General features: G+C 43.3%; 1 pseudogene; it reads right to left on the bottom strand.

Moving 5' to 3' along the window:
- Positions 1–18,627: 18,627 nt before the first annotated feature.
- On the bottom strand, positions 18,628–23,989 carry LOC117871832 (annotated as a pseudogene).
- Positions 23,990–24,540: the final 551 nt, after the last annotated feature.

The following is a 24,540-nucleotide window of genomic DNA, read 5'->3' as shown; positions in this document are numbered from 1 at the left end:
ACTGGTCTGTAATTCTCCAGATCACCCCTGGGTCAATGCGAGTTGAGGGATTCCAGCACTTTGCAGACTCAAGCCCTAAAAAAGGATACATTTTACTACCACCATTTTACACATAGGCCACCTGAGGCAGAAAGAGTTGAAGTACTTCCCCCAGGAAGTCTGTGGCACATCCAAAAACAAACCTCAGGGGTGAAATCCTAGCACCATTGAAATCAATGACTCTTCCTGACCTGGAGGCCAATTCTCTGTTCATAACACCTCCACCTAAAGGCACAGTCCACAGTACAACAGGGCCCTTTAATAGGATATAGAATGAAAACCCACCCATTTGTTGGTGTGGAGGGTGCGTTAAGGCCCATGGCTCCATTTTGTTGTCCAATCTATTGTGCATTGATTATGCTGATCATTTAAGAATTTCCAGTTTGGTAGGTTCTCATCCCAAGATCAGACCCAATATTATTAGAATTATTGTTCAGTTGAGAAACCCGATGTGCATGGTTGCAACACTCTCCCTTAGGAAAAGCCTTCTGAATTTGCAATAGTTTTATTAATATAACTCTCCAACCCAGTGAAGTAGATAGAGATAATACAATATGTGCCTCTGAGCATCCATATACTCCTCATCCCTTGCAAAAGGACTCAAAGTGTTAGTCGTCATCCTCATCATCATCAGACTCACTATCACCATCAGTGATCATCAACCTGTCATCTCCCGGGAGTTACAATCGCCCACAGCACACTGGCTGGGGTACAACTTTTATAATGTGTTACACTGATGCCTACATATTCATCCCCTTTTCATTGTTTTTATTTCCTCATCCTACTAATGTTAGGGTGCCCTTTCCCCTGAGGTTACTAGTCCATTTACCTCAAGCTTATTAGCTTATACATCAATTAGTTATCATGGCACTCTTGTGGTCAGACTTCTGCTAATGTTCCTAACTTAAATTATCCCAAGCTGGTACAAGCTAGTATCTTGTGGTCACCTGTCAGCAGGTTAGTCAGTACACCATTCCATCTTGTGATATATTTTATAATCTAGGGTTACTCCTGGTTAGCTACTTATGCTAAGGCTTTTAGGGCCTCGTGCCTTGTTTAGCTAAACTCATTGTTTTACAGACCTGAGGCCTGCAGGATTTTGCATTACTGCTTCAACTCATATCTATAAATTATCTATAGGCTACAATTTCACCCTACCTCACCTCACCAGAGAGTTTAGCATTGCTGTCTGCGCTAGACTCCACACACAGGTCTTTGCCTGCCAGGAGCACAAGACCTGGGATTATACTTGGTCACTGTTCAAGGAGGGAAGCAGGATCCTTGTGATATCAAGCTCTGTCTGCTCATTTAGAGAAACTTACAATCTACCCCATATTGCTCTGTTTAATTGATGTAGAACAGTGGTTCCCAAAGTGGGGTTTGCCAGGGCTTATGCGGGGGTCCATCCTTTGACCAAGGCTGGAATGTGCCAGAACAGCATTCCAGCACTTTTGCTGCCTGGAGGACATCATTTTGGTCTCAAAATGGCATCCTCTGAACAGTGTGACCATCATGCCAGTAGCAGTGTTCCCTTACTGGCAGGGGCATTCTGATAGCACCAGAAATGAAAGGGGTCTGGGACATTTAGTCCTTGCCACAGTGGTCTATGGCTGAAAAATGTTTGGGAACCGCTGATATAGAAAGTGGGTGCAGTCTGGAAACAATATTTCACCTACTGCTCTTGACTCTTGGACGTTACAATGGCTAGAGAGTTGCACATCCCATAAACAAAACACCCCTTTCGATGGAAAAGGCTGATAAGTAAAGGTCACTAACGGCTTCCTTGCTGGAGTGTGAAATCAGTGATGTTTGATCTGGTATGATTTGGCAATTTGTCAGGTCAAGAAGAACTAATGCAAGTGGAAGATGGATAGTGGAGAACACGAGAGAAAAAAGGATAAAGGAAACCAGGGAGATAGACAGACCTGGCTTTAAAAATACAAAATACAAAGGTAGAGATAGACAGAACTAGTGCCCAGTTATGTGATAATTCAGTTATGCTATAATTCTGTCACTTACACTGCTGATTGTTTTTTCCCTCTATTTATTTTAATTATATTGTATTTTATTAATGTCATCTATTAAGAGGCACCTGTCATGAAGCAACGAAGTACCATACAGTAAAATAAATGATGGGATAGTTAAAAATCAGAGGGTTAGATTCTGTGTGCCATAGTTTCCCATCACTAAGATGGGGATAATAGTATTTCTCTACCTCCTAAGCATGTTCTGATTAAAAATTATGATTTTGTGCTCAGATACTATTGGGGGCCATATAAGACTATAACAGACAGACTTTTTAAATCTAAAGGCTAGATTTTTAAAGATATTTACACATCTTAAGATGCAGATAGGCACTTTTGAAACTCCCACTAGGCATCTATCTGGATCTTTAGGTGCCTAAATATCTTTAGAAATCTGTCCCTAAGTGACTAGGGAGCCCAACTCCCATTGAAAACCAGATGTTCCTAAGTCACTTAGGTTCTTTGGAAAATCCCATCCTGAAAGAAGAGTCACCCAATCCCAAATGCTATGAAACAACATTCAGACAAGTTTGGCTAAAGAGAAAGCCTACTTAGCTTTCACACAAGCAACCTCGCTCAAATAGAACTTCATGCTCAGCTGCTAAGAGGCACGTGGAAAAAACAAGTGGCAGGAAACACAGAAAACAAGAGGGCACACAAAGAGGCCACCTGAACAAACAGGACTTGCAGTGTGGCAGTGAGGGACTGTGGTCACCTTCCTCACACAAGGAGCTCTGCAATCAGGGAGCCTGGATTGAGAAAGAAGGCTGGCACTAAGATTAGGCCACATAAGGGACTATTAATGGTATTTAATCTTCAGGGATGGCTCTGTCTAGTCAGCCACCACTCCTAACCAAGGAGAGACAGGCCATAAACCGCGATACCAATGCAGCTCCAGCCCAGCTTCCTCTCCCATACCATTCAAGAAGCAGCAGCAATGGCCATGCCAATGTGGCTCTGACCTGCACCACACAGCCAGGACAAGTTGGAGGTGGCAATCCATCTACAGTGACAGAGAATCCAAGGAGACTGAAGAAGCCTTTCATACCTCCAGGTCAGGAATGAGGCAAATTGGCAATGTGGTGTGGGGAATATTACATTGCCTGCTATTCTGTGGACAGGGATTTTCAGTCACAGAGGCTCTCAGTGTAGCACCTTTAATAAAGGATGAACATGGGGGATACTCTCTGTATTTGGGATTAAGCTTCAGCATTATGTAGTACAGGGATTGGCAACCTTTGGCATGCGGCCCGTCGGGGAAACCAGCACATCCCTCAGCCCACGCCGTTTCCCGCAGCCCCCATTGACCTGGAACGGCAAACCGTGGCCAGTGGGAGCTGCAATTGGCCAAACCTGCGGATGCTGCAGGTAAACAAAGCGGCCCAGCCCACCAGTGGATTTCCCTGATGGGCCGCGTGCCAAAAGTTGCCGATCCCTGATGTAGTATCTGAGTTGCATAACCAAAGAAGTAACATTGTCCTCACTAGAAGGGGCTCTTTTATTAATATTTCAAAGCAGGGTTCTATGGTTATTTCTTTATCATTGCAGTCACCACCCTTTGCTGAAGCATTGTGTAAACTGAAATGATGCTATGTTTGTAGTGTTGTTGTAACCATGTTGGTACCGCGATATAAGAAAGACAAGGTAGGGGAGGTAATATCTTCTATTGAACCAACTTTGGTTGGAGAAAGAGGCAAGCTTTCGAGCTTCACAGAGCACTTCTGTAGGTCTGTGGAACGTAGTGTGTCTGAGCTAACTACAATTTGGGACAGACTGGTAAGCATAAGAGATTAACACATGCTGTAAGAGATCATTTAAAATGAAGTGGGTAATTAAGGGTTAGGATTAGGATTAAGGGGGTTCAGGAAAGATTTCTTTTCAAGATGTGGTCCTCATCAAGTATTTGTGATAGTTGTTTGATGATACTCCCTATGGGATCCAGTGTGGGGTGGTAGGTGACAAGTAGAAGTATGAGGTCAGTGGGTTTTTTTTCTGTCTTGAAGCAAGTTCTCCTGTGGTATTTGGGTGGCCCATTCCATGATGTGATCTACTTGTCTGATGGAGGATCCTTGTTTAGTGAAGGTAGTTTTAAGTAGCTTTAGGTGTGTAGCCTGGATTTTCCCAACACCTTCAAAAGAGTAGTTTGGGAAATTAAAATCATAACTCTGCTAGACATTAATAAACCTGGATTAAACAGGAGACACTGGTGATATGGTTCATTACAACAATTTATAACACAACCTACCGCCTGCTGATTCTAAATTGCCCACTTCATTTTCAGTGGTCTCTTACAGCATGTGTAAATCCCTTATGCTTAACAATCTGTCCCAACTTGTATTTAGTTCAGACACTCTGATTACATTCCCCAGACCTGAAGAAGAGCTTTGTGAAGCTCAAAAGCTTGTCTCTTCCACCAACAGAAGTTGGTCCAATAAAAGATATTATTACCTCGCCTATCTTGTCTCTCTGATATTAGGTTTCTACATGAAACTCCACAGAAATTACAAAGCAAAGGAAAAGTAACTACCATTAAGCTGTGTTAGACAAAGAATGAACACTTTGATTTTTCTTGGGTGGGAGAATAGCATGGAATTTATTATAGTTCTCCAGTGAGTCATTTTGCAAACACGCAACTGAAAATTAGAGGTATCTTTGGTATGACAGCATTTCTTGTGTAGCTACATATGGTTCTTCATTCTGATTAATCTGAAGGTCAGATGTTACTTCTCTTATGTAACATTATTGTTTTCCTTTCTATGATTCTGCCATGCAGATATGATGTTTTGTGACCTAGAATGTATTCCCAACACATTACATTTGCAACAAATCAATTCCATTTTGCTGCTTGGCTGTCACACTATGTAAAGTTTTCTGTTTACATAAATTGGTGAATTGAGGCAGTGGGAATTCTGTGGAAGTGATACGTTTCTGCAAATTTGCTGTTTCTGGAAAAGAAAAGATGAAATTATTTAATCACTAATAAATGACTGCATTAAAAAGAAATTAAAGCACATCCCGGAACAAGGGGAAGTATGTAAACTGCACTACCCCAGGAGAATCCATGGAAGACATTATGAAATTGAAAATCATTACAAGAATGATTAGAAGTCTGGAAACCATGCTTTAGAGAGACTACAGAAGCACAATCCATTAGTTTATTGAAGAGAAAGTGAAGAGGTGACTTGACCATGGTCTTTAGGTTTCTACATGGGAAAGAGGTTTCAAGACAGCTCTTTAATCCAGCAGAAGAAAACATAATGAGATCAAATGGCTAGACTTGAAACTAGACAGACAGACTGGAAATAAGGCATACATTTTTAAAAGTGAGGATAATTAACCATTCACCCAGGGATGTGATGGATTCTCTATCGCATGCTCTCTTTAAGACAAGACTGGATATTTTTCTAAAATATATGCTGTCTCCTACAGAGGTTTGATGAAGAAATTACTGTGTGAGGGTCTTTGGCTTGTGTTATGCAGGAGGTCAGACTACATGACCCATGTTCTCTTTCTGGTCATTCCCTGCCCCCCAAGATCCAGCCAAACTATGAACAGCAGTAGGACTGTTTTTACTTTCCCTTGTTACCTTGTGTAGCCTAAATCAGAATCTAGCATTCTTGGGTGCTTTGAAATGCTGTGGCCATTACAAATGTTATGATAATTGGAACTACTATAAGAATCTAGACAGAGTGAATTATCTCACGGTATAAAATCTTGTTTCACTAAATATTGACCGCAGATTCAAAGTCAAGACAACTCACTGAACACTAGGTAGATAGAGGTTTGGGTTCCATAGTCTGCAAACCTCACTTCAAGCTGTTTTTGCTGAGTTTCACTGCCATGAGCAGAAATTAGAGTAGGACATATATTGCTCTAACTTCTGCTTGGGCAGAACGGCTGAGGATCAGGGAGCTGCAACTGATGTCCTTGGCCATTACTCTTCATTGTGTCTGAGTGGCAAATCAGGGCCAGAATCCGGTATATGTCAGTGTTATATTTGGCTTCCACCAGGTATTGTGGGTGTGTGCTGTTATTTCTCACAATAGAAAGGCCTTTCAAGGGATACTAGATGTTGACTGTTTTATATATATATATATATATATGAACCTGGGGCCTAATACTTCAGCCAAAACCTTAAGTCAATGTGCATTTTGCCAAAATAAGAATTAAAGACAATGGTTGTTACACATGAGTATGTATAATTGTGAGAGTAGCTGTTTGCTGATCCCGGTTGTGATAATTGGGCCTATACATTTTTCATACCTGTGAGCTCAACTGTGAAAAACATATAAAATATAAACATACAATATAAGTATAGTATAAATTGCAATAAACTATAACCACAAATGTTTAATGGGAAAAGTTGCAAAAGTGAGACAGACTGAATTAGGCCAAACAAAAGGGCCTACTGCCATAATCCAAGGACTGTGTTGAGGTCATGCTTTGTAAACAAGCCAGTGAGACCAACAATCAGTGAACCAGAATTAGTTTGTCAGGAAGTAGGCCTAATTGATGGGCAAAATGAGGAGGAGATGGGCTATTCCACACATCACTCCCTTTTGGGGTCCTTCAAGAAACTCTCTCCAGTAGTAATTTTTTGGGAAGGAAAAATTCACTATCATGGCTGCCCACACCATCTCCTGGGACCCCAGAACTTTGTCCCAATCCTGAGATACAGACTGGGCCAGAGAGAGGGATCCAGATGACACTGCGACCTCTACCAGCTTCAACTAGATCCCAAACATCACCTTTTCCTTCTCCGTCTTATTTCTTCTCTTTCCTATCTCTCCTTTTTCCTTCTGTCTAACAGTCTAGCTTTGTTAGCCAAGACTCTATAGTTTGCAACACTGCTATGAGTCTGTGCCCAGGAAGAGGCAACTAAAAGCAGTGCCCTGAACAGCCTGATGCCGGTACAAGTTTGCTATGTCTCAGAGCAGCTGGTCAGATTGTTTACTGTGCCTGTGCTTCTCCAACAGTGAGGTTTCAAGTGAGCACCAACATTAGAGACAGAAGTGGCTGGTCTTTTCTCTCTCCTTTTGTGTTTGTCTTGTTTTGTCATCTAGGAAATGAAACTGAACTCTGACAACCGCAACCATGACAGCTCCAGCCCATCTTAACTACCTTTGTCTTTTCCCCCAAAAGGACAGTTATTACCATCTTTAATACCATCTAAGAGACTGTCAGCAAGGGGGGGTTCCTTCCAAAAATCCTTCCGATAAAGGGAAAGAACAAGGGATGTTGTTAAAAAAATGAGATTGTTACTTAATACTTTACCTTTCAAATACTTTCACTGTTTTTCCTTCTTTTCTCTATCTTTAATAAAAGGTTAAAATGATGTTTAATGGTGCGTTTTCCATGGGACTAAGTAGGCTGAGGTCTCTCTATACCAAACCTTGTTTGAAACAGTGATTGGGTTATATTAATATCTTTGGCTCTTTGGGCCCATTTAGTCCATCTAAATACAACCTCCCTTATCAGGGATGACAGCCTTCGGCCACTGAATTGATGGCTAAACTTAATACTTTCTTCCATGACTGATCTTAGAAACACTTTAGCTTATAAACTTTCAACTCACATGCTCTACAATGATGCACTTGGAATTGATGAATTGGGGAACATGTAACTGATCAGCTGGCAAAATTTTCACTGATGAATTGACAAACGTTGAAATGTTTTACTCTTTATTGCTGCACTTAACCATGTTGGCAATAGTGAAATATGAAATCAGGATTTTTTTTTTAATGCCCAGGGATATAATTTAAACCTTGAGGAAAAACTAGTAAATAAAGAAGTTGTGACTACCCACGATCATTTCTCATTACATTTGAAATATATGAAGAAAATCATCTTTGCAGACATCAAGTGGGCTATAGGACCAATTTTAAAAACCAATTGCCACTAAGTCTCCTGTTTTCCCTTTGTGGGGAAGATGACTGAGAAGCTAACCCTAGTTAAGCTATGACTCAGGGGATCTGGGACTTACGTACATGAGGACATTGACAGAAATTAATCCAAATTAACTAAAGGTATGAATTGGAAGTGGATTAGTTGAACCACATTAAACCCCTGTGTAAACACCCTCATTTAGAATTCAAGTGGCCTTGGTTTGATTTAGTTTTAACTCATTACTTTAAAGTAAACCAAATTAAGTCCACTTTAATTCTGAATAACAGCACTCACACAGGGGATTTAATGTGGTTTAACTCAGTGTTTCTCAAAGCCGGTCTGCCACTTGTTCAGGGAAAGCCCCTGGTGGGCCGGGCTGGTTTGTTTACCTGCCGCATCCGCAGGTTCGGCCGCTCGCGGCTCCCACTGGCCGTGGTTCACCCCTCCAGGCCAATGGGGGCTGCGGGAAGGGCGGCCAGCACATCCCTCAGCCCGCGCCGCTTCCCGCAGCCCCCATTGGCCTGGAGCAGTGAACCGCGGCAAGTGGGAGCCGCGATCGGCCGAACCTGCGGACACAGCAGGTAAACAAACTGGCATGGACCGTCAGAGGCTTTCCCTGAAAAAGCGGCAGCCCGACTTTGAGAAGCACTGGTTTAACTAATCTATTTAAAATTCCCACCATTAGTTGTGAATTTTATGGATGTCCCCATGTAGACAAGCCATTCCCAGCTCTACCACATACATCCTTTGGAACCTTCACAGCATCCCTTAATAATTCCATGCCTCAGTTTCCCCATCTATGCCTCAGTTTTCCCATCTATCAATGGGAATAATACTTCCCTACTTCAGATGGGTACTATGACACTAAATTCCTTCATGTTTATAAGGTCTGGGGGCTGCATAACCATCTGCATAGAGAGTGTGGGGGTGCTGCAAAGTTAACAATATTGGCAAGAACCCTTTTTAAAATTGGCATTTGACTGATAAGTTTTGATCTTCTCTCTCTCATATGGATCTCGCCAAATAATCTCTGCCTTGGTGATTTATTCAAATTACATTACTGTGATGCATACAATGTGCTACACTGAAGTGCATTTGTTAGTCTCTGATAAAGCAGAATGCTAGTTACTTCCACAAGTTATCCCGAGGAACATCTTCTATCTATTCGACGAAGTTTATTTTGCCATCAGCTTTACTTCTGAATGAAACTCAAGATGTTAATTGTGATCTATACAGCTCTACATTAAGTATTCCACATAGGCAACTGGGAGCAGTTGGGGCCCTTTTGTAAAAGTCCCAGGATTTGAATTCTGAAGGGCAAATTGCACAAGGTGCATTTGTTTGTGTAAGTTACAGGTCAGGTTGGGCCAATGGGTGTAAGTGATGAGTCCCTTGTAACTAATATACTAAGGTGTCAGAGAGGGTGTAGCAGGATAAAGTATCTAAGAGGAAGATGTAAGATCAAATAGGGATGAGGGCCCCGCATCACAACCTCCTAGAGCAAAATCCAGGCTAATTTTATCAGTGAAGGTTAATCTCCTTTTGAATCACACTAAACATTTCCACTAACAATTTGGTATCATATCATGCAATAGATAAAGTCGCTGAGCTGGAAGAACGTATTAACCCAGCAGTCCATCCGTCTATCCCACTCAGGATTTTGTTCCACAAAACAAAATGTGTTTTCTCATGCTTTATTCAGTCTAGTTAAGAATCTTTTTTTTTTTAAATGGAAAAAAACAACAGTTTATCATCATTCTTGTAGCTTAGGGGCCAAGGTCATTCCTATGAGATGTGCATCTGACTCCAAGTGACACCAGTGCAGGCTGCATGTACACATGCAAAGGCAGAATTTGGCTCTTAGAATGAGCAATTGTCTTTGTCTCATTCACATTGATCAGAGCTCAGCAAAGACAAAGCAGTTCAAACCAAAAAAAATCTTTATGAGCTCCTCTCACCTGATTTCTGCACCAGTCAGCTTTCTGAGGTAAAACTCCCATGCAAAATAGATTGTTTAGATATCACAGTTCACAGCTGTCTTCCTTCTCCCACCTGCCCTCCCAGAATCCAATCTGTGTTTTATGCTCAGGCAGTTCCAGTGCAATCTCTATGCAATGCCTTATGCCAAACATCTTTGGAAAGCAATGATTTAAATTGGAAGACTAAGGCTGGGCCTTCTGGAAATTGTATTTTTAAAGCGTAGCTATTTTGTTAACCTATTAAATTTACTAGGTAATATAAATGGCAGCTTGCGGATAGATTTATACATGGATCTGAGAGGCTGTGTTTGGATCGGTGCTGCATTTTCACCCAGAACTCCTGTTGTGTTTACTGAACCCAATTTTGGAGAGAGACCCAGATAACAATATGTGAGTCTAGTCTTACCACTAAGATCTCCCTCTAAACTCACTATAGATTGTCATTTAATAATAGCACAGTTTGAATGCATAAATTATGTATTCATCTTTGAAGTACAGGGGACACATTCTCATCTGATTTCCTTGAAAGAGTTCCAGCATTTTTCTTATCTCATAAATATTTACCCTAGGTGCGCTGAGTCTTCAGAAAATACAATACCAGATACTAATAGAAAAATTTTACACAGTGTATTCCGATGAAAGAAGAATTGGGTTTTTTTAAGTGTAGTGGAATAACTGTTAATGTTTTATTTATAGTTTCTGAGAACTGCTTATTTAATTCTCCTTCCACAATACACACATCGTTATAAATTACAGAATTAAGATCTGTTGCTGCAAGGAGCTGAGCAGGGCTGTGAGCTCCTATTGACATCGGTGGGAACAACTCTTAAAGAAGTTAAAGAGCTCTTTGTTACCCTCAGGTATACAGATACACTACAAATTGAACTCACGGCAGTCAAATTAGACCCCAAACATTCAATGGATTTTTAATCCATTTAAATGCTTAAAATTTAAAGATTTGCATGCACCATTAAATGCATGCAGATCTCAAACTCTGGCCCTTAATCGCTACAAAGTGCAGAGGGAATAAAGAGTGATAGCAGCTGAATGAAAGTGGGTGTAAATCACCTCTTTGGAAAGTCTGTATGGGTATCGTAAATAATTTCTCTCCCCATAAAGCTCGTCTCTTTAAAGAAAGGGAAAAACAAGAAGACGGAGCACAGGAAAAGAGAAAAGCAGAGAGAGGATGATAGAAAGGAAGATCAAAGGGTTTAAAGACTCAAGACCAAGTTCAGCCCTAGGCTAAACAGGTGCAATGTTAGAATTGTGCATGTTGGAATTCTCCCTCAGCTACTGCCTTGGAATGGCCACCAGTAGAGTTAGAGTTCTACGATGTGCCGAGGATCTGCACAAAGGTTAAAATAGCTGTAGCATTTATTAAGTGGATTGCCCATGGCCTGCTCTCTCCCTAAGGACAAATCCACGGAGGCCCATCTGTGGTGCATGTGAACAGGGTAGTAGTTCACCGCAATGGAGGCAGCGGAGTCCCCCTTCTGTGCAGGCCAGGTGTTTGTTAATGGATTTGAAGGGAATGGATCCGATCTTGATCCATGGAGTTGACATTTTTATTTTGACCCACCTCCATGTTTCTAGACTGCAGGAGATAAATCTCAGAGCAGAAAGGTCACTGAAAGCTGGAGGTTATTGCAAAAGAGCTGAGTTAACTAGTTAAAGCTGAATTCACGCTACCAGGCAAAGAGGCATAAACTTAGCAGTGTACCCATATTTCTTAGTGATGTGACACAGGACGTAATTAGGTTCGTGCATGGCAGTATGGCATGCCAGCTCCTCTCCTATACCACCTTGTGTTTCAGAATCTCAGCTTTCTTTTTTTTTTAAAGTAAGTCTCTAGCTGTTATAGTTTGAAAGAAAACCTCAGAAATGTGAACCAAGAGAATTGGCTAGTGATTTCAGATTGCAGACAGTTTAGAACAGAACCTCAGAAAGGTGTGAACTTCCCCATTCATCTCAGAGAGGTTTTCACTCAGATACCCAGTAATGGTGATTTAAATATTACCACTGTTAATTATTAAAGTGTTCATGAAAGCAAAGCATGCTAGAAATAAGGGGATCACAGATCTGTACAATCTACTGTGAGTGACATCTCCTAGGGACGAACGATGGTTCACCAGTCAGGGTTTTAGTCTGGGAGTTGAAAGGCCCAGATTCCATTTCCTGCTCTGCTACAGACTCCCTTTATGACCTTGGGGAAGTCATTTAGTCTCCCTGTGCCTCAGTTCCCCACCTATAAAATGGGGATAGTAGGGTTTCCGTACCTCAAAGGGCTATTGTGAGGATAAATATATTAATGGTTGTGATGCACTCAGACACTACAGTAAGGAGGGCAGGATATGTACCATACATTTTGGTGCCAAGAGTGGGTGGAATTTAGGACATACCAATACTTATTTCTCCACCAACCCCCCGCACTAATCAAGAAAGATCCAAGCTTCAGCAGCCTGGCAAAGCCCAGCAGGGCATCAGAGACCTTTGAGGAGAACTTGAGCCCAAGGAGGGCAGAGGGGAAGCCATGAATTCACAAGTATTGTGAACAAAAGTATAACTGGGTTCAAAAAAGAATTCAATACATTCATGGAGGCTATTAGCCAAGATGGTCAGGGATGCAACCCCCTGCTATGGGTGTCCCTAAACCTCTGACTGCCAGAAACTGGGATTGGACAAGAGGGGATGGATCACTCTACAATTGGCCTGTTCTGTTCATTTCTTCTGAAGCACCTGGCACTGGCCATTGTTGGAAGATCAGATGCTGGGATAGATGGACATTGGTCTTACCCAACATGTACATATGTTTTTAATATATGCACAGTCTGCTGTGAGCCACAACTCATTCTGGTGATTCATGAGGGTGGAGCTTATATTATGGGTGGCGCTTGGAAGAGAACCATCACCCTTTTCTCCCCACTTCAATCCCTGTGTAGAGGGTATAGATCACAGGGAGCAGGCTGTGCTTTAGGGCAGAGGCCCACATTGGGGGTGGTGTGAGTCTGCACTGTCCTAGTGCCAGACAGCATGCAGGGGGAGTCTGTATACTGCAGCACATATTTCATGATGCAACTAGCTCCCATTACAGACCAATGCCATGGCCCTAACTTCTCCCTGTCCTCTTTGGGATAGTTGTACATCTGGGAACACAGAGAGGGAGAAGCCACTGCACTCCCATGCAGTTATCCCTGGCACTTGCATGGAGGGAGCAACAGAGGGGAAATCTCCTTGTGTCCTCCCCCATCCACAGACCAGAGTCATTCTGGGTCTCAGCTTGTGCCTCTCGCATTATTATTATTATTCTAAAAGTCAGGTCACAGGACTCATATCCGTGAGAGGATGTGTGGTGCAGGTGTCAGGGAAAACCCATTACTTTATTAGTAAGTAAGCAGTCAGCTGTGGGTATCTCTATCACAAGTTATTATTGTCCACAAGCCAGCTGTGTTTCTCAGAGTAATAGTTCTGCTTCTGCCAATGCTACGGATGGACAGATACAGCTGAGAGCAGCCTTAGCTGAGTGCCTCAGTTTCTGAAAGATGCATCTGGTAAACTTCCTGTTTATGTACCTCTCCCTCAGATTCACACCTCAGAAGATAAGGCTGATCAGGGAAGCAGAGAATGACTGAGTTTATTCTTAGTCAATGGACTATACTGTCTCACTCACTCTCTGCAAGAGCTCTGATCTGCAGAAAAATGTTGCTGTTGGCTTGCTAGCTAGCAAATACATGCTGACAGTGTGCTGGCCGGGCAAAGCAGCTCTGTGCTGTATGCGTGCTGCTACTGATGCATTTGCAAAACGCGTCACATGCCTGGAGTTCATTTTAGGAAGTATAAGAAACAGAGAAAAAAAATGGTATAGTATATTTCTCCTCTCTAACCTCTTTATCTCATGTTTCTGGGTAGGCTTCCTTTTTCGGTAAGGCAGCATTTCATTAAAGCCAAGAGCATCAGAACATCTCCTCAACAATACAGGCACAACACCCAAAGAAACTAGCCATGAGTATTCCTAGGACAAGGCGAATATAGTTACCCATGATTATTTTTGAAGTAGCTACCTTAGCAAGGAGCTCATTTCCTTAAGAATTAACTGGAGACAGGTCCCACTGAATACCTCATCTATGAATTTTGAGACCAGGCTCAGTTTGCACCTGGAGCCAGATCCAAATTTTGTAGCTGCCCCGTGGTAGTCCCTAGTGAGCTGAACTGACCATGAAATCTAAATACTCCAGACATTTGGAGGGTTTAAAATCTAGGTCTGGCTCTGAATTTTGTGGTTAAAACTCATCTCAAGGACTATCCCAGATCAAAAATCTGTGTGTGGTTTGTAAACAGGTTAAGTCTCTAGCTCATTACCCACAAACCATGAGTCAGGGTTAAAACTCATCCCCTTCCCAGGGTTTGTCATCACTAGCAACACAAAAAACAACCGCACAACATAAACCTCAGTTTCCTCTTCCTTCCCTGAGCTTGGCTGTCCCTCCAGGGCTTGCTCTATCCTCCCTCTCTAGTTCTTTTGCCACCAAGAGGACCTCTCATCTGCCTTATATCCAAGATGGAGTTAACAAGCAACACTTGCCACAATGAATCAGCAGAATTTCAGGCTGGGTTCTGCACCTGCAGCTAAAATGAGTCAGCAGAAATCCCCCACCATCCTATTGCATGTTTTTAAGCTATTTTTTAAAAATCACTAACCCCTTGCAGAAAACAATATCCAGTTGTTTAAAAATAGAGTTTTTACAGGTGCCAATTTAATTAACAATGAGGTTGATGCTTTGGTTTGCCATCAATCAATAAACATGCATACTCATGTTTGTAAGCCTTTGGTAGTACATTTCCTTTCTAATCAGACCCTATTACACTGCAGACTGCAATGTAGAGATGTTATCATGCAGGCTCCTGGCTTTTAAAGGTCAGTGGACTTGTAGCTATTTTCAAGGATCATTGAACTGATGTCACTTTGGGAAACTACGTCTGACTCAGAGGCTGCAATTCAGCTGGGACAAGGCTGAATATAAGGTGGGAGGGAGGCCAGGTTAGTGTGGAGAACAGTACACAGAGAAAAATAGCATCATACTGTGGTCATTGCTACAGTTGATCAATACCATATGACAGCCTTCATCAAAACAGTATTCATAGACTCATAGACTTTAAGGTCAGAAGGGACCATTATGATCATCTGGTCTGACCCCCTGCATGCTGCAGGCCGCAATACCCTTCCCTGGACTCTGCCGTTGAAGTCCCCAATCCTGTGTTTTAGTGACTTCAATCGGCTGAGACCCTCCTGCTAGTGATCCCTGCCCGATGCTGCGGAGGAAGGCGAAAAACCTCCAGAGGCTCAGCCAATCTACCCTGGAGGAAAATTCCTTCCCGACCCCAAATATGGCGATCAGTAATACCCCGAGCATATAGGCAAGAGTCTCTAGCCTAACCCTTGTTGGCCATTATGCTATTCATGTACCATTGCTTGGTTTTCCTTGGCTACTATGTTTTACCATTAAACCATTCCCTCCATAAACTTATCCAACTTAATCTTAAAACCAGACAGGTCCGTCGCCCCCACCGTTTCCCTCGGAAGGCCGTTCCAATATTTCACCCCTCTGACGGTCAGAAACCTTCGTCTAATTTCAAGCCTGAACTTCCCCCCGGCCAGTTTGTATCCATTCGTTCTCGTGTCCACATTAGTACTAAGCTGGAATAATTCTTCTCCCTCCCTTATATTAACCCCTCTGATATATATTCCTGGAAACTGAATGTAAAAGGAAATACAAAAGTCCCCCCATGAGAGCATGGAGATAACTTCTTTTAAAAGAAATTGACATTCAGTGTTGAATCAAAAGCTGCCTCTGGAATGTTATTTGGAAATCCAGCTCATGTTTTTCCTTAGCTTTTATACCTGTTCCTAAAGTTATTACCCATACATCCAGAAACCATGACACAGGACCATGGACACAACATTTGGATCTGGATTCAGATTTGGAACCCCCATGAAGGCTGGGTGTGTTCCGTTACAGTGCCTTGATCTGGCCCTTAAAGACAATGGCCACTTATAGAATTTGGATTTGAATCCAGGGTCCATAATTAATGTTTGGAATTTTGCCCATTTCTAGAAATAAACACAGGTCTCAGCACTGAGAAACTTAGACTTCAAGGCTGCGATTGGGTTTGTAGGCATAGCTCTGTGCGTAGGGGAAGGTGCAGTCACATTGCCCCACTGGGAGAACCAGGAGCTCCCCTGTGCACAGGGGGAAGACACCAGTTTGCCACCCTTTAGGATGGTGCAACATCCGTTGATTTCTGTAGACACATAGCTGTGCTGGCTGGTGGGGGGTGGGCATGGCCCTGCTCCCTCCCTTACACCTTGAGGAGCATTAGCAGGGATCAGCAGTTCCTGATCTGCAACTGGGTCTGGCGCCAGCATAGAGAGCGTAGCGGGAGAAGGCTCTTTTGCCTCCTTCCCCTACCTGTGCACTCATGCATCCAAAACCTGGTCCTGAGGTTGCAATTAGTCTAAGATTACTGGTAGAGTATGTATTGTAAAGCCCCACCATCCTCCTCTCCATTATTTGTATTACCCTAATGCCAAGGAGCCCTCGTCATGGACCAGGAGTCCACTGTGCTAGGCGCTGCAGCCTGGCTGTGTGCCAATGACTCCTACTAACAGACTCTCAATTGCTAAGATTCAGCTCTTGATTGACAGCTGAGTTCTTATTCCTCACCTTGTCCAGTTTCTATACATGACCTTTCCACATTTGTAGCTGTCTGGTGATTGACTAGGGGGCTGCTGTCTTCAACTTTCCTTATTTCTTGTTCTGTGCGTATGGATTGTTAATTCCATTCTGTTACCTTTCAGCTGAGTTAAGAAGAAGCAGAGCTGTGTCTACATTAACAAACCTGTTCTGAATTATAATGGATCTAATTATTTAGAAGGAAATTGGGGATATCATGGATGTGGGTGAACTTTTTTTTCCTTCACTCATCATTCTTACTTGGAGCTATTTGACTAGTTCTCTTTATTAGTTATACTTTTGTAGTTCCCAGAATGTGAGAGACAATGGCCAAACATATATGAAGACACAGACCTTGCTCTTTAGACCTTTGGTAGGAAATTTGCTACACAAAATAAAAGACCATGAATGCAAAAGAAGGAAAGGGATCATGTAGTGGGGCAGTTGCCCCACTTTGGCAGAGGAGGGATTTAGAGCAGGCTGGAGGGAGCCTGTGCAGAACCCGGCCAACCAGAGGAAGGCTTAGAAGCAGCCAATCAGGGCCAGGCTGGGTCCTATAAGAAGGGCTGTAGGGGCACAAGGAACCCAGTCTGCTCTTGGAGCTTGAGGGAAAAGGACTGGTTGCCTGTAGAGAGAAGTACCTGGGACAGAGCAGTGCTGGCCAGGATCAGGTGGAGCTCCAGTCTGGCTGGCTCCCAGATTGTGGCCTTGATACAGGGGCTGAATAGGTGCTGGGGCTATGGGAAGTGGCCCAGGGAAAGCAGGTAGTGGCAGAGGGTAAGGAGAGGCAGTGAGCGGCTGCCAGCCATAGGGTCCCTGGGTTGCCCCCCCCCTTTGCCCCACTGGCCACCAAGGGAAGTGGCCAGCCAAAGAACTGCAGTTTGCCCCTGAGAAAGGGGCTGTAGTTTGCCACTGTGGTGAGAAGCTGGGTGACTGCTGGTTCCCCTGGAATGGGGGGAGACAATGGAGTTGGGGCACAGTTGGAGGGCCGTGCCCTGAAGAGGATTCTGTGGTCTGAGAGCAACGCGGGTCCCAGACAGCACCGCAGAGCAAGCAATGGGCATGACACCACCTGCAGAGGGCACTCCATAGCTAGAAATGACCTAATTCTCAGAGCAACCAGCAGGAGGCACCATGGTGTAAGCACAATCTGCTACAGATTAATTTCTACAGCATCTTGTTTAAAGTTGCTTCCTCATCTTTAGTCTTTTCACATAGCCCTTTCAATGACTAGGAAATTGGCAAGCATATTCCAATGTGTGAAAGCAAAATAATATTTGGCAGCAATACAGAGACTTTTACCTTGAAGGCTCTCAATGGGCTTCACAAATACACAGGTCACTTCAACAACCACTGTAGTGGAACCACCTCTGAAGTAGAATTTGGAAATAGGCAGCAGTTGTTTCGGACATGAGGCGAAGAAGAATACTGTATCCAAGTGACACTGCAAGGAGATTTGAGTTGGGCAGACTGTGGTTGTATTTGGTCAGGCTATTAAGGCTACCAGCCATACTCCTGAGAGAAGTGGCATGGGTGGGAGGGTACATTCAGAAGTGATGTGAAAAGGGATCAAACTTATACCCCACTATATTAACTCAGACTCAGTTATACTGGCTTAGATACACTTGCACCCACCCTAGTAGTGTGTAGGAGAGTCTAAGTTGGTGTAATTTATATACTGAGGAGCTAGAAGGAGCATGGTTAGCTACAGTAAGGTGGGTTTTATTTATGTCAATTTTTAACTCTCTTATTTCCCCCTCTCTCCTTAGCACTGTCTCTCTTCCCCTCAGGCAGCAATTTTAGGCAGGCTTTGCAGTGCCCAATAAATTGACACCATTTCTCTGGCCCAACTCATGTCTAACAAGTCTCATTTCCCTTTCGATACAGCTTTCTCTCCATTTGCCTCACTCCACTGCAATCAGTGCAGCCAGCTGGAAAGGGCTTTGAAATTTACTTTTTCAAATAGTAACTTTAATTCCTCCTTTTGATGTCTCTTATCGAGTTTTCCAGTCGTCCTCGCATTTCCCTGCTCACTGCAGCCCTTGCTCTCAACTCTTGGTTCAGTTCAGGTTTCCGTTCTAAGTGCTCCAAAGACAACCCCCAGGACAGAAATGCCTGCGCATGTAGAAGCTCTAATTCACACTGCTGTAGCGTGAGTCGTTGGTTATGTCCAATTCGGAGAGCAACAGAAAATGAACCTACAGAATTTTCTGACAAAGAAGTCAAAGGGCCACAATTACAATCACTTTTGAATACAAAAGTAGGGACAAAGATCACACAGTGAACTGTACCCATGGAACAACAGTCCTAAGGAGGACTGAGAATTCACAAGCTTGAGGGCTGTAAAATCCTGTGAAGTTCAGATGTTTTAGGCTCTGACCATGGCTGTAACAGTAGCTACCATGGCCAGTGGATGCTGCCACCTGCCAGTCAGGGGTGGATATAACCCTGAGAGCAGGAGGACATGGTTAACAGCCCCATACCAACAATCCTGTGTGTCACAGCTCTATTAAAATGCTCCCAGGTGCACAAGACTCAAGGAACCCTTTCCCCATGCTCACCTGCACAGGAAGAGATCATAAGAGCAGATCTCGTGTTATTTGAGTGCAAGGTCCAGGGAAGTATTGTCACTACCTATAGACACTTCAAAGGAGCAGAGCAGGGCCATCGGCCCAACTGCCTTCTGCATAGGCTGGAGGTTGGCAGCTGGCATGGGAGGATCATTTGGGGAGCTGTAGGACTTGCCCCAGACTACCAGGGGCATTCTTCCCACCTGTACGCTCTGCAGACAGAGTGAACAGCACTGGTGCCATGCCGTTATGCACAAAGAACCCCTGCGTGGCTTTAACGGACCCAGTACAGCTCTTAATGCTTAAATGCACAGGGCCTCCATCATGCTCCATGATCAGGGAGAAGTCAGGTAGTCATCTCCAGAAGTTTAGGACAATGTGCTTTAGCTGGGACCGGGCATGGCCCCAGCAAAAAGTTGGAGATGGGGAACTGGGTCTGCCAACTGTCCCTAAAAGACTCTGAAGGCGGGAGGAGGGCTTCTGGTTGCCACCTGAAGACCCTATTGAGGAAGTAGTTGCCCTGGATTATTGCGATTGTCTCAAAATTGGCAGGAACCAACCCTGAAGGTTTTATGAATCACTCCAATATGATTTGCTCCATACATATTGTTATTGCTTGGTCACAGAAAGGCACAGATCCTGTGCCAAATAAAAACACTGCAATTCTGCAACTAAAACACCAAAACACAATTCTCGAGCCTCTAGTCCAATAACTAGTTAGGCCGACCACACTTTGGTGTCTTTGAGATATTCATGCACTTTTGCCATGTTTGTTGCTTTTTTTCAGCACCTAGTCTCATCTGAAATTTTGATCAAACCAATCCATGTTTGACTGATCCTATGCTGGCTGGAGAGGAGTGCAGCAGATCTTTTAAGAATGGACAAAATTCTGACTGTCCTGTTTTCTGATTTGATTTTCACAATTTCCCACTACCTTGGTGTATCGTCACAGAACCTCCTTTGCAAACAGATCTGGAGTAGAAAACCGGATCTTCAATGTTGAATGCCAGAAGAGAAATTTAGGATTCCTTTCCAGCACCTATGTTTCAGCTTCTTCTCCCTGTTCTGGGTTCACCCTATGGCAACTGTATTCAGGATTGGCCACGCTGGCTGAGTAGCAGAAAAGTCCCATTACTTTTCTAAATAGCATTTTTGATTTTTGTCCTTGTGCGGTTTCATTTCATTATTTAGATCAAACCAGTTTTCCATGGAGACTGCAATGGTAGTAGTGTCATCAGCCTGTCATTAGTCAAGTCCCTTTGAAACTTCCTTCAGGTGCTTTTGTGCCTTTCTATGGGGCTTTTTTTTTTTTTTTTTTTTTTTGCAAAATAGAGGCAGGGTTTTGATAAAAGGTCTCCTTGAACTCCATTCAAATTGTTACAAAATTATGGGTTTCAGAGTAGCAGCTGTGTTAGTCTGTATCCGCAAAAAGAACAGGAGTACTTGAGGCACCTTAGAAACTAACAAATTTATTAGAGCATAAGCTTTCATGGACTACAGCCCACTTCTAAGCTTATGCTCTAATAAATTTGTTAGTCTCTAAGGTGCCACAAGTACTCCTGTTCTTTTTACAAAATTATGAATGATGTGTGATGGAGAGACCCAATCATCCACCAAGCTCCAGATGAGGCATAAATCCTAACTCTTCAATCAACAAACCAGGAGCAGGAGGTAAAGAGAGAGCTAGCTATGATGGCTTTACATCACTGAGGAATTCCCCAGCTGCCCTATGAGGGCTACTCTCTGCCAGCATGGCACAAAAGGCATGGAGACAGAGACCAAGATCTATGTCCTTGAAGGTTTGATTTTCCTCTCACTAACACTGGTGTAAATCAGGAATAACTACATGGTGTAAGAATAACATGGGGGGGGGGGGGGGAGAGAATCAAACCCTACAGTTCAACTGGAAAAAGCACTAGAAAGGACATACATTGGCAGAGGGAGGGACTTGCTGACCTAACGATCTTGTCTGCTTCTGATTTCTATTATATTCATGGAATATCAGGGTTGGAAGGGACCTCAGGAGGTCATCTAGTCCAACCCCCTGCTCAAAGCAGGACCAATCCCCAGACAGATTTTTGCCCCAGATCCCTAAAATGGGCCTCCTCAAGGAGGGGGCCCACAACTCTGGATTTAGCAGGCCAATGCTCAAACCACTGAGCTATCCCTCCCCCTCCCAAATCTGTTACTCATATTGAAACTCAACCTGAATTAGAAAACAAATAGTGTTCCCTAGCTTTAAATCCAGCTGAAAGTGAGATGATACAAACCTGGAAATATTTTCATTCCTGTAATCTGTCATCAGGAAACCAGCCTGGGAATATTTCACACTGCCACCTAGGTAATTTGATAGTTTGATTATATTAAAGTAATTGCTGAGTGTGTTCTTGCTGACTCCTCTGTATTTCCCTGAAGTAATCCCTGCTCAAGCGCATTTGAGGGAAAGAGATTATAAAGTAAGCTTTCTCCTTTGAAATTGTGATACCCTAAATATCACAGTCCACTCCAACTGGCTTGCGTAAACATGCATCATGCAGACAAATAAGCACTATAAATAACCAGTGAGCAATATAACAATAATGCTTACAGCATCCACATTTTGAAATATCTGCTTGAATGAGGGAATTGCAGAAATACGGCACCGTGTAAATTATAGTATCTCCTTTCCTTGAATCCACATTCCCCAAGTGACTCATTGGCAGCAGAATGTACAGTGACGCACCAAACCTGCTTTTGGGCACAAAGACTCAAAGCTCCTACACTCGTAGCCCAGGCCTGCAATCTGCGGAAAAGAAATTTCCAAGCAACTCTTAGTGCTTTTCTGCTAGTTAGCAGTCCACTGTATACAACCCCCTCCACTGTCCCTCATTTTTAGCGAGATCACTGACGTTAGTCCCAAAGTTGCCTACATGCCGCTCCCATCACTTTCATACTTGAAAATTTACCTCAGAAATAAAGAAGAGTTGAACTGAGGTTACAGGAGGTCATAGTTTTCCGCAAGAATTGTTTCTGGTGTCCCCTGCTTTGAGTCTTTGTCCCATATTGCATCCCAAATTTAGGCATGGAAGGTTGAGAGGCATGGGTGGAGATGGCTCTTCATTCTTAGCATCATAGCATCTGGGAGCAAGGTTGCAGCTTGGACTAGAGCTCAGGCTCTGAAGCCTGGGGGTGGGCATGCGATCCCAAGTTGCAACATCAGAGCATCTACACAGCTATTTTTACAGCACTAGCATGGGCCCCACTACACATATCCGCAGGAGCTGGGAGGTTCACTCCCACATGCAGTGTAAGGCCAGAGAGGACCATCAGATCATCTAGTCTGACCTCCTATATATCATAGGCCACCAACACCACCCAGGATCCCCCCACTAAACCCAACAATGGACATTAGAACAAAGTATTACAGCCCTCAGGAAACTAAACTTCTATGTGACACAGGCAGGGAATAGGAGGGACTGTGGTGCACCAATGGCCAAGGCCCCTATAATGGCAGAGAACTGATTAAGTGAGGTATCTCCCAGTGATCCTTAAGTATTTAGTTTTCCACAATGCATAATCCTCTCAAACACTTTTATCCCCAATGGGCGATCTCATATCAAATATGTTTCAGTTTCAGAACTTGTTCCAGTCCAAAGATCCCCGAATTTAACAAGACTCACAAAGTACGCGCCTGGATGCTGTCACCCATTTGCTATGCAATATATCACAATTGGATTACTCAGAACTTTGCCTTTTCTGGTGTCCTGGATGATGGTGTCGAAGGCTTAATGTAGCACGTCTTGGCTCATGATGTTAGACATACTTGTTACCAGAGGCATCTTGTAAACCTGTTAGAGCTTCAGAGACCTTTACCATTTCTGCCTTTCCTAACATGCCATGTGGTTTTTCTGCTGAGGAGAATTTCAGTCGAAGGTCAAAAGTTGGAGCCAGTCTGACAGCCAAGATGGCTTGCAGATAATCCATGGTTCATCAACAGAGAGAAATACTTCCTGTCGATTAGAGCCAAAGGGCCTGAGCTAAAGTTTATTGAAACCAATGGAAAAATTCCCATTGACTGCAGTGGGCTTTGGATCAGGTCCTCCAATAGGTAATCAGGGAGGGACGGAGTAAAGTCAAGGATGCAGGTCTAATGGAATGTTAATGTGGGGAATGAAATTCAATAAATAAATGTACTCAAAGCATGATTTGCCAATAAAAAAAAATCATTAAAGGTCAGAGTCAATTGTACTTCATTGAGTTCCTCTTTGAGTCCATCCCGTATGATGGCACAGGTAGGCTGCAGATGCCATGGTGAGGAAAAGCTCAGCTCGCTCCTTCATAACACCTTTTTAACTGCTGAGAAAGAAGGACTTCCTCATCTCCTATTTGTTAGCAACTAGGAGGACAGGCATGCTTGAACTTCTGATACCCTAGTAACATTATGAAGTTGTGTTGGCTTCCTCCCTCCTTTTGGTGTGGACAGAGTCCACCACAAGCACAATGTCATCTGTGCACCTTGTGTACAACTTCCACAGGGGCCTTAGTTTCTCTGGGCCATCTATGTCCCAGAAACGGAAAGTGACAGTTCAAGTTCCCTGAGTCACTTTGACTTTCTCTGTGTTAAACTCTTTAGTTGGGATGGTGCTGACCAACTCATTGAAGTGCAGCCCGTAGAGTGCTGTTATGTTATCAGCAGAGTTGAGCTCCAGGATCGTGATGTGAAAGCACTGGAAAGCAGACAGGCTAGAAAAGATCAGCATCTGGTCCAAGAGTCTCTTTCCCATTGCCTGAGGGAAGAGTGACAGCAGGTTGCCATTGAAAGCGGCAGAGACGGGTACTCTTCAGCACTCTGAGATAGAGTCACAGCCACACCAGAGTCAGACTTCCAGTGGGCAGGCAATTGGCAAAGGCCCAGGCAGCCTGTGCCTCCTGGCACCAGTGTCCCCATGTCCAAATGCTCCTAACCCCAGCACAGGAGAAATCGCAGCACTGACTCCTCCACATATCTGCAACTCCTCAGTGCAACACTCCACACAGATATAGGCATATTTCAGAAATAATCTGAAGTAATATTGATAAATGAGGCTACTGTCTCTTTCTTGGAGATTAATAAATGGGTTAATAATTCTCTGCCAGAGCTATTACCACAAGGCCAAGTCATTTGTTTTCTTTGAATCTCAGTTCAAATTTCACTGAACTATCAAGAGGAATGAGAAAGTAGTAGGAGTAATCCTGATCTGGACCTTCACTCATAACTTGAACCAAACATTTTTTGAACTGCTAAAAAGTTCACTCAATAACAATGAGAAAAAAAGTTTAATATTAACTAATTATT

The sequence above is a fragment of the Trachemys scripta genome, chromosome 2 (assembly GCF_013100865.1).
Source record: "Trachemys scripta elegans isolate TJP31775 chromosome 2, CAS_Tse_1.0, whole genome shotgun sequence".
Lineage (NCBI taxonomy): Eukaryota > Metazoa > Chordata > Testudines > Emydidae > Trachemys > Trachemys scripta.
This window is presented reverse-complemented; position numbering and strand designations above follow the sequence as displayed.